The 10,313-nt window shown below is 44.7% G+C and overlaps 1 protein-coding gene across 1 annotated transcript in view; it reads left to right on the top strand.

Moving 5' to 3' along the window:
* The first annotated feature begins 3,527 nt into the window (after positions 1 to 3,527).
* The window catches only part of NCKAP5 (NCK associated protein 5), a 1,134,964-nt gene continuing 1,128,178 nt past the window's right edge, over positions 3,528 to 10,313 (top strand). The window contains exon 1 of the mRNA XM_079924721.1: positions 3,528 to 3,628. The gene's annotated coding sequence lies outside the window, so the exon portion shown is untranslated. The remainder of the gene's footprint in view (positions 3,629 to 10,313) is intronic.

The following is a 10,313-nucleotide window of genomic DNA, read 5'->3' as shown; positions in this document are numbered from 1 at the left end:
TTTCCTGTTTCTTAAGGTGGGCTTGTATTGCTATAAGCTTCCCTCTTAGAACTGCTTTTGCTGCATCCCATAGGTTTTGGGTCATCGTGTCTCCATTGTCATTTGTTTCTAGGTATTTTTTGATTTCCTCTTTGATTTCTTCAGTGATCACTTCGTTATTAAGTAGTGTATTGTTTAGCCTCCATGTGTTTGTATTTTTTTACAGATCTTTTCCTGTAATTGATATCTAGTCTCATAGCGTTGTGGTCGGAAAAGATACTTGATACAATTTCAATTTTCTTAAATTTACCAACGCTTGATTTGTGACCCAAGATATGATTTATCCTGGAGAATGTTCCATGAGCACTTGAGAAAAATGTGTATTCTGTTGTTTTTGGATGGAGTGTCCTATAAATATCAATTAAGTCCATCTTGTTTAATGTATCATTTAAAGCTTGTGTTTCCTTATTTATTTTCATTTTGGATGATTTGTCCATGGGTGAAAGTAGGGTGTTAAAGTCCCCTACTATGAATGTGTTACTGTCGATTTCCCCTTTTATGGCTGTTAGTATTTGCCTTATATATTGAGGTGCTCCTATGTTGGGTACATAAATATTTACAGTTGTTATATCTTCTTCTTGGATCAATCCCTTGATCATTATGTAGTGTCCTTCTTTGTCTCTTCTAATAGCCTTTATTTTAAAGTCTGTTTTGTCTGATATGAGAATTGCTACTCCAGCTTTCTTTTGGTTTCCATTTGCATGGAATATCTTTTTCCATCCCCTTACTTTCAGTCTGTATGTGTCTCTAGGTCTGAAGTAGGTCTCTTGTAGACAGCATATATATGGGTCTTGTTTTTGTATCCATTCAGCCAATCTGTGTCTTTTGGTGGAAGCATTTAGTCCATTTATATTTAAGGTAATTATTGATATGTATGTTCCTATTCCCATTTTCTAAATTGTTTTGGGTTTGTTATTGTAGGTCTTTTCCTTCTTTTGTGTTTCTTGCCTAGAGAAGTTCCTTTAGCATTTGTTGTAAAGCTGGTTTGGTGGTGTGCAACTCCCTCAGCTTTTGCTTGTCAGTAAAGGTTTTAATTTCTCCATCAAATCTGAATGAGATCCTTGCTGGGTAGAGTAATCTTGGTTGCAGGTTTTTCTCCTTCATCACTTTAAATATGTCCTGCCACTCCCTTCTGGCTTGCAGAGTTTCTGCTGAAAGATCAGCTGTTAACCTTATGGGGATGCCCTTGTGTGTTATTTGTTGTTTTTCCCTTGCTGCTTTTAATATGTTTTCTTTGTATTTAATTTTTGACAGTTTGATTAATATGTGTCTTGGCGTATTTCTCCTTGGATTTATCCTGTATGGGACTCTCTGTGCTTCCTGGACTTGATTAACTATTTCCTTTCCCATATTAGGGAAGTTTTCAACTATAATCTCTTCAAATATGTTCTCAGTCCCTTTCTTTTTCTCTTCTTCTTCTGGGACCCCTATAATTCGAATGTTGGTGCGTTTAATGTTGTCCCAGAGGTCTCTGAGACTGTCCTTAGTTCTCTTCATTCTTTTTTCTTTATTCTGCTCTGCAGTAGTTATTTCCACTATTTTATCTTCCAGGTCACTTATCCGTTCTTCTGCCTCAGTTATTCTGCTATTGATCCCTTCTAGAGTATTTTTAATTTCATTTATTTTGTGGTTCATCATTGTTTGTTTCATCTTTAGTTCTTCTAGTTCCTTGTAAAATGTTTCTTGCATTTTGTCTATTCTATTTCCAAGATTTTGGATCATCTTTACTATCATTATTCTGAATTCTTTTTCAGGTAGACTGCCTATTTCCTCTTCATTTGTTAGGCCTGGTGCGTTTTTATCTTGCTCCTTCATCTGCGGTGTGTTTTTCTGTCTTCTCATTTTGCTTATCTTACTGTGTTTGGGGTTTCCTTTTTGCAGGCTGCAGGTTCGTAGTTCCCGTTGGTTTTGATGTCTGTCCCCAGTGGCTAAGGTTGGTTCAGTGGGTTGTGTAGGCTTCCTGGTGGAGGGGACTAGTGCCTGTGTTCTGGTGGATGAGTCTGGATCTTGTCTCTCTGGTGGGCAGGTCCATGTCTGGTGGTGTGTTTTGGGGTGTCTGTGGACTTATTATGATTTTAGGCAGCCTCTCTGCTAATGGGTGGGGTTGTGTTACTGTTTTGCTAGTTTTTTGGCATAGGGTGTCCAGCACTGTAGCTTGCTGGTCGTTGAGTGAAGCTGGGTGCTGGTGTTGTGATGGAGATCTCTGAGAGATTTTCGCCGTGTGATATTATGAGGAGCTGGGAGGTCTCTTGTGGACCAGTGTCCTGAAGTTGGGTCTCCCACCCCAGAGGCACAGCAGTGACTCCTGGCTGCAGCACCAAGAGCCTTTCATCCACACGGCTCAGAATAAAAGGGAGAAAAAGTAGAGAGAAAGAATTAGTAGAAGTAGGAAGAAAGAAAGAAAAGGAAGGAAGGAAGGAAGGAAGGAAGGAAGGAAGAAAGAAAGAAAGAAAGAAAGAAAGAAAGAAAGAAAGAAAGAAAGAAAGAAAGAAAGGAGGGAGGGAGGGAGGGACGGTGGGAGGAAGGAAGGAAGGAAGGCGGGAAGGAAGGAAAAAGAAAGAAAGAAGATAAAGTAAAATATAATAAAGTTATTAAATTAAAAAATAATTATTAAGAAAAATTTTTTTTAAAGAAACGGACGGATAGAACCTTAGGACAAATGGTGGAAGCAAAGCTATACAGTCAAAATCTCATACAGAAGCATACACATACACACTCAGAAAAAGAGGAAAAGGGGAAAAAAATCATAAATCTTGCTCTCAAAGTCCACCTCCTCAATTTGGGATGATTCGTTGTCTAAAGGAGGGAAGGAAGGGAAGAAAAAAGAAAGAAAGAAAGAAAGAGAGAGAGAAAGAAAGAAAGAGAGAAAGAAAGAAGATAAAGTAAAATAAAGTCATTAAAATAAAAAATAATTATTAAGAAAAAAAAATTTAAAAAAAAAGGACGTATAGAACCCTAGGGCAAATGGTGGAAGCAAAGCTATACAGACAAAAATCTCACACAGAAGCATACATATTCACACTCACAAAAAGAGGAAAAGGGGAAAAAATCATAAATCTTGCTCCCAAAGTCCACTTCCTTAATTTGGGATGATTCGTTGTCTGTTCATGTATTCCACAGATGCAGGTTACATCAAGTTTATTGTGGAGCTTTAATCCGCTGCTCCTGAGGCTGCTGGGAGAGATTTCCCTTTCTCTTCTTTGTTCTCACAGCTCCCGGGGCTCAGCTTTGGATTTGGCCCCGCCTCTGCGTGTAGGTCGCTGGAGGGCGTCTGTTTTTCGTTCAGACAGGACGGGGTTAAAGGAGCCGCTGATTGGGGGTCTCTGGCTCACTCAGGCCGGGGGTGGGGGGTGGGGAGGGCGGGGCACGGAGTGCGGGGCGGGCCTGAGGCGGCAGAGGCCGGCGTGAGTGCGGGGCGGGCCTCACTCAGGCCGCGGGTGGGGGGTGGGGGGTGGGGGGGGGAGGGCGGGGCACGGAGTGCGGGGCGGGCCTGAGGCGGCAGAGGCCGGCGTGAGTGCGGGGCGGGCCTCAGGCGGCAGAGGCCGGCGTGACGTTGCACCAGCCTGAGGCGCGCCGTGCGTTCTCCCGGGTAAGTTGTCCCTGGATCCCGGGACTCTGGCAGTGGCGGGCGGCACAGGCTCCCCGGAAGGGGGGCGTGGATAGTGACCTGTGCTCGCACACAGGCTTCCTGGTGGAGGCAGCAGCAGCCTTAGCATCTCCTGCCTGTCTCTGGGGTCCACGCTTTTAGCTGCGGCTCGCGCCCGTCTCTGGAGCTCCTTTAAGCAGCGCTCTTAATCCCCTCTCCTCACGCACCAGGAAACAAAGAGGGAAGAAAAAGTCTCTTGCCTCTTCGGCAGCTCCAGACCTTTTCCCGGACTCCCTCCCGGCTAGCCGTGGCGCACTATCCCCTTCAGGCTGTGTTCACGCCGCCAATCCCCCTGCGCTCCAACCGAAGCCCGAGCCTCAGCTCCCAGCCCCCGCCCGCCCCGGCGGGTGAGCAGACAAGCCTCTCGGGCTGGTGAGTGCCGGTCGGCACCGATCCTCTGTGCGGGAATCTTTCCGCTTTTCCTTCCGCACCCCTGTGGCTGCGCTCTCCTCCGCGGCCTCGAAGCTCCCCCGCGGCCTCGAAGCTCCCCGGCTCCGCCACCCACAGTCTCCGCCCGTGAAGGGGCTTCCTAGTGTGTGGAAACTTTTCCTCCTTCACAGCTCCCTCCCGCTGGTGCAGGTCCCCTCCCTATTCTTTTGTCTCTGTTTTTTCTTTTGCCCTACCCAGGTACGTGGGGACTTTCTTGCCTTTTGGGAGGTCTGAGGTCTTCTGCCAGCGTTCAGTAGGTGTTCTGTAGGAGTTGTTCCACGTGTAGATGTATTTCTCGTGTATCTGTGGGGAGGAAGGTGATCTCTGCGTCTTACTCTTCCGCCATTTCCCCCTTGTCCGGGGGTGTTTTTTGAATTGATTTTTTAAATGTTTATAAATTAAGAATTTTAACCCTTTATCAGTCACGTATGTTAAAAATTTCTTATTTATTTGTTGGTTTTTTGTTATTTTTACCTCAGAGAAATTGGAAATTTATACACAGACAAATCTGTTCATCTTTTCCTCTCTGGATTAGAAAGCTCTTTGGCGTCTCAAGTTTATATAATTCTCCTCTGTTTTAGCAGCTTTTTAAAATATTGAAATGTGTGTCAAAATAAGATAAGGCCTACGAGTGCTATGGTGTGAGGTGGGGAATTTAACTTCATTTATCCCTAAATAAATGGGCAATTTTTAGAGAAGTTGAAGAAAAACTATAGCATATATTTATTCATTCATTTAGCCAATTAGTAAATACATATATCTTTTTTTTTTTTTTTTTTTGGCTGCGTTGGGTCTTCGTTGCTGCGCGCGGGCTTTCTCTAGTTGTGGTGAGCAGGGTCTACTCTTCGTTGCAGTGCGCAGGCTTCTCACTGTGGTGGCTTCTCTTGTTGAGGGCCATGGGCTCTAGAGCGCAGACTCAGTAGTTGTGGTGCACGGGCTTAGTTGCTCCGTGGCATGTGGGATCTTCCCAGACCAGGGCTCGAACCCGTGTCCCCTGCACTGGCAGGCAGATTCTTAACCACTGTGCCACCAGAGAAGTCCCTGAATACATATTTCTTGAGCATTTATCCTATGACATGTAGTATATAGATCAATACCCGCTGATAGAACTTTCTATAATGATGGAAATACTCTGTCTGTACTACTAAATGCAGCATCAACTAGCCTGGCTATTGAAATATGGCTAATGTGATCAAAGATTTTAAAATTTAAATTTCATTTTTTTTAAATTTAAAGAAAAGAGCTACTTTTGGCTATTTGTTATCATATAGGACAGTGAGGCTATAGATGACAGTGAAAAAACAGAAGTGTGTGTGTGTGTGTGTGTGTGTGTGTGTGTGTGTATGTGTGTGTGTGTGTATTGAGAGAGAGAAGGAAAATGTTATGCAAGAATGCAAAAGGCATAGCCAAATGCTTTCTGTTAGAAATTGTCAATTTTTAGAAATAGTCCAATTTTGGTATCTCCTGATTTAAGGATAGGAAAAAGAAGAAATTCAGGCAAAGGATAAGATGCATTTTTGGCCTTGAGATTCCTGCCTCCCCAGATGGGAAAGAATAAGTCTGCTAGTTAATAGCCCCCCCTTTTTTTCCCCAAGTTTTTAAACTGCATTTCTGCCTCAGTTCTGCAGACCCCACCTCTTTTCTACATCCCATACAATTCTTTGTTCAAGAAGGCTATAGCAACCCTACAAACCCAAGTGAGGCAGGAGACAGATAGCCCCTCAGGGCAAACGGTTTGACTTCATTCCCTGTGGACCGATACTCTGAAACGGCACTAACAGGACAATTGAGAGAGGAGGCTGGGCCCTGCCCAGATAGATGATAGGAGACCACATATTCCTCATTCTGGAAGTCAGGACACCTCCCTGACTACACATGTGCAGAAAGCCTCCTTGGAGGTCAGAAGGGGAGTGATGCTAAGTGACGGCAACTAATGCTTATTACCCATAGGCCTCTTTGGTAGAATCCATCTTGGCTAAGAGATGCGCGCGAACACATGGGAAAATCCTGAGATATACCAAATATGGACTTTGAACCAGGCAAATCGAAATGATTGGCCAAAGGGAACCCAGAAGCAATGCCTCATAAAAGTGATTCAAACTGCCACGAGGGTGTGACCCTCTCTCTGAGTCCACCCGTGTGTCTATCCACACGTACTCTTTTTTCTCTTAATAAATACTTTACTTGTTTCACTACTTTCTGTCTTTGTGGGAATTCTTTTCCTGCAAAGCCATAGGGCCAGGGCCTTGTCACTGACCACTGGTCTGGTGGCTAGGAGTCGGTGCTCTCACCGCCGTGACCCGACCTCAATCACTGGCGGGGATCCGAAACCCTGCTTCAAGCTGCTGCAGGCCAAAGCCACCCAAGATCACAATGACCTACCTCTCTATTAGTTTCTCCCTTCTGTGCATAATGATGAGCTTCCTTTAAGGAACGAGCCAAGAAGATACCAAATGTGGAACATTCTGCATAGGGATTCTAAAATCTCTTTGATCTTTTCTGTAGGATCCCCTTAGTGTTTCAAGAGTGTGAGGTCATGGCTGTTGATTCACTTGCTAATGAATTGTTTAGAGAGTCCCAGGGAATATTCATTTGATGATATTAACAGGCCTGATGTATTTGAATGGTGGAAAGCCCTGCAGGTTCTGGGCAGGGAAAATTTTCTTTCCATTTTGCAAAAGAAAATAGGCCTGTTCCTCTGTTGGGAAGCCAAGCTGGTGAGAATCACAGCAAGGTTGTTCTTGTGGTTCTGGGAGCATATATGGCTGTACGTGGAGCGGGAGGGAGGTTGTGTGTGGGGGGAGGATGGGGAAATGCCACCCTGGGTCAGGCAGCTTGAATCTGCAGGTGACTGGAGCCACGTGCAGGCTGTCAGGCATCCGGCCACCAGATTTACTACCGAGGTAAAAGGCATAGATTAAGTTCAGGGCCAGCTGTTCACCTGTCAGGTGGAGGGCTGTGGCTGAAAGCAAGCTGCTCGACACGGAGGAGGTAACTGCTTTATGGGGAGTCAGCAGTGGAGGTGTTAAAGGAAAAAAAAATCCTCTCCTGCGAGGTACAGCGGCATCATCTCTTGTGTGATAAACCTGGAGAATGAGAAAACAAAAGCAAGCGCTGTCGAAGTGTTAGACCTTGAGGTTTAGAGAAGGTTTGATGTGGCATCTCATAAAACTTTCATCATGAAATTCTTTCGAATTCATTGAGATGCGCGGGGTGATAGAAACTGACACGTGGCGGGCGGAAGCCGTCTCAGCTCGGGGTGGTGATTTATGCAGAGTGAGAGCGCAGGATGCCACTGGCTTCCCCCTCCAGCCTCACTTAACAACTTCATTAATAACCCAGATAAACAAGCCACCTCATTCATGAGCAGCATCTGATATTACATTGAGAGGTGTTGGGAATAAAAAGGAAATCCTTAACAGACAAGGGGACCATGTGGAGAAAAACGGAGGCTACCGACCAAAAGTAAGTAGGACTCTACTTGAGTATGGGAGACATAGATGTTTTTTCCTGATCATCTCCAGACACGTTTGAGGAAAGAATGGAAATCCTTCGAGTAATAGCTAGTAATTACCGAGTACCTATTCCAAACGCTCTCATGGAATCCTCACGGCAATCTTAAGATGTGGGCTTATTATCCTTTTTTTTTTTAAATGCTGTAAATGAAGGATGGGGAAGCAAAAGTAATTCACACAGATAGTGAGTGCTAGAGTTGGGATTGGATATCTAGGTCTGTTAGCCTTGGAGAGCCACTGCTCTCTCTTCTGTATTCTTGCTACTCGAAGTGTGGTCCGCGTGTGCCAGCAGCCTCAGCATTAACTTGGAGCTTGTTAGAAATGCAGAATTTCAAGCCCTTTCCTTGATCCCTCGGAAAGAGAATCTGCATTTTTAGCAGGCTTCCCAGATGTTTTATATGTACACGAAAGCTTGAAAGGCCCTGATCTGTACTCAGTGGATGGGAGAGCAAAATCCTCATGTAGACAGCGCCCTGTAACTTTCTCACTCCTGCCGCAGGGTCATCCTCGTGCCGTCAGCTTCTCCGTCAAGGTCATCATCAGTCTCTCACAGCCACTGGTGCCCACACTCTCACACGCAGCCCTGTCCATTCAGGAAGTAAAGGGAAGTTTCCAGAGCAAATAACTCTAAGCTTTGCTGCATTCATAACCTGTGTTTCCTGATAACACAGCACTTAGCAAGCAGAATTGGAGTTGTTACTTTATTGTTGGTTAATTTACCACTAGGCTCTGAAGTCTTGGATGGCAAGGGATTGTGTCCCTGATAGCTAGCACAGAGCCTCACCTGGCCCAGAGAAGATGCCCAATAAATGCTATTGGCAGACTGTGAATGAATGAAGGAACACAGTTGATTGTACCTGGGCTCCATCTCATGGATGACTTTCTCTAGATGCTTGAAAACATGTGGAAAGCTCTGTAGTTCCTGCCCCACCCTTAACCACAGGTATATTTCCCTCCTAGGCCCCAGCAGGTGTTCCCTTCTGGCAAAAACCAAAGAAAGGAAATCTTTGGTATCCTCCTGACAGTGAATTTAGAAATAAAAACCAGTTGTAAATAAGAAAAATCCTTTCACAGATGGAATTTTTATGTTCTCATTTCTGCTGCACATTGCAATTTGTAATGAAAGGTACAGGTCAGGATACATTTATTCACTCATTCGACAAATATTTATGAAGTCTTTTTAGGCACCAAATGTTGGAGATATTCATACGATCAGATGTACATCTTACTACCCTTGTGGAGCATAGAGACTGACAAGGGAGAAAAGACTTAAATTGGAATATCTAATTCAAAGTAGTTCATGAAGTTCAATGAACAGTTATTGAGTCCCAGCTCTGCACTGTGCACTGTGCCACCCACTGGGTGACAAAGATGCTTCAAATGGAATCCCTGACTCAGAGTAGATCACACCTGGGGAGACTGGCTCATAAGCAGATCATCTCTCTGCTGTGATGGGGCAGAGATAGAGGTGTGCCGAGAATGCTAAAGGAGAACCAGGGTTGGGGGGAATGAATGGAGTGGGGGGCAAAATGAGGTGGGAATTAGAAGAGTTCTCGGAGGAGGTGATAGCTGAGCTGAGTCTTAAAAACTGAGTAGGGTTTTGCTGGGCAAGAAGGGGATGAACATGGAGGCCAAAGTTTCTATGACTCAACTGAAGGATCAAGACAGCTAAGGGCCAGAATAAAGGGGCGCTGAAGAGCTATGGGAATATCTGAGGAGGAAGAGGTCAGTTGCATCTCAGAGATAGGCAGGACCTCTTGAAATGTGAGTAGGGTTTGTGGCATTGAGAAAAGACATCCTGAGCTAATAGAAAATGTCTGAGCAGACGTACAAGTGGCTTCCTATCCCCCTTTCTTTTCCAGTCTTGGCCTTTCTTGCTCTCTCAACTCTCATCTTTTGAAGTTTCTCGTACATTGAGAAATTCGTATATTAAAAATGATATATTTTTAACGTTTCAAAATTAAAAATTTTTGAAACGTCGTCCACCAGTGGACAAGAAATTAAAGATGTATGATGCTCGGGACTTCCCTGGTGGCACAATGGTTAAGACTCCATGCTCCCAATGCAGGCGGCCTGGGTTCGATACCTGGTCAGGGAACTAGATCCAGCATGCATGATGCAACTAAGAGTTCGCATGCCACAACTAAGGAGCCCACCTGCCGCCACTAAGGAGCCCACGTGCCGTGACTAAGGAGCTGGCAAGCTGCAACTAAGGAGCCCGTGAGCTGCAACTAAGACCAGGCACAACCAAATAAAAATAAATATATTTTTTTAATGTATGATTCTCATCTTCACTTTCCAGTCTCGTCCATGTATCTCTGTAACTAACTACGTGAACAGCCTCTTTTGAGCGTGGCTTCCAAAGTCTAGATTTGAAATCCCCTTGAGAATGTGAAGCTTGGCCCAAATGGTTCTTTTGGCCCAGCTACAAGCTATAGTGAATTGTTTTCTTTAATTTGAGAAGATATCTGCTGAAGATGTCATGGGTGTACTTGTGGTTTGGGTGGGACATCTCGGTTCTAGTGCACACACTGGCCCTCTGCCAGTTCCCTCTATGTTCTATCATGTTAGGGCTGCACATGGGGACAGAGTTTTGTCCACAGTCCCCAACAGCCTCCAGGACCTTCCAATGAGAGCAGAAAGCTCTTCACTGCCTTAATCCCTGGGTGGGACCCAGATGTGAA

This window comes from Stenella coeruleoalba, assembly GCF_951394435.1.
Source record: "Stenella coeruleoalba genome assembly, chromosome: 6".
NCBI classification, from domain to species: domain Eukaryota; kingdom Metazoa; phylum Chordata; class Mammalia; order Artiodactyla; family Delphinidae; genus Stenella; species Stenella coeruleoalba.
The sequence above is the reverse complement of the archived record's forward strand: the minus strand, read 5'-3'. Positions and strand labels throughout refer to the sequence as shown.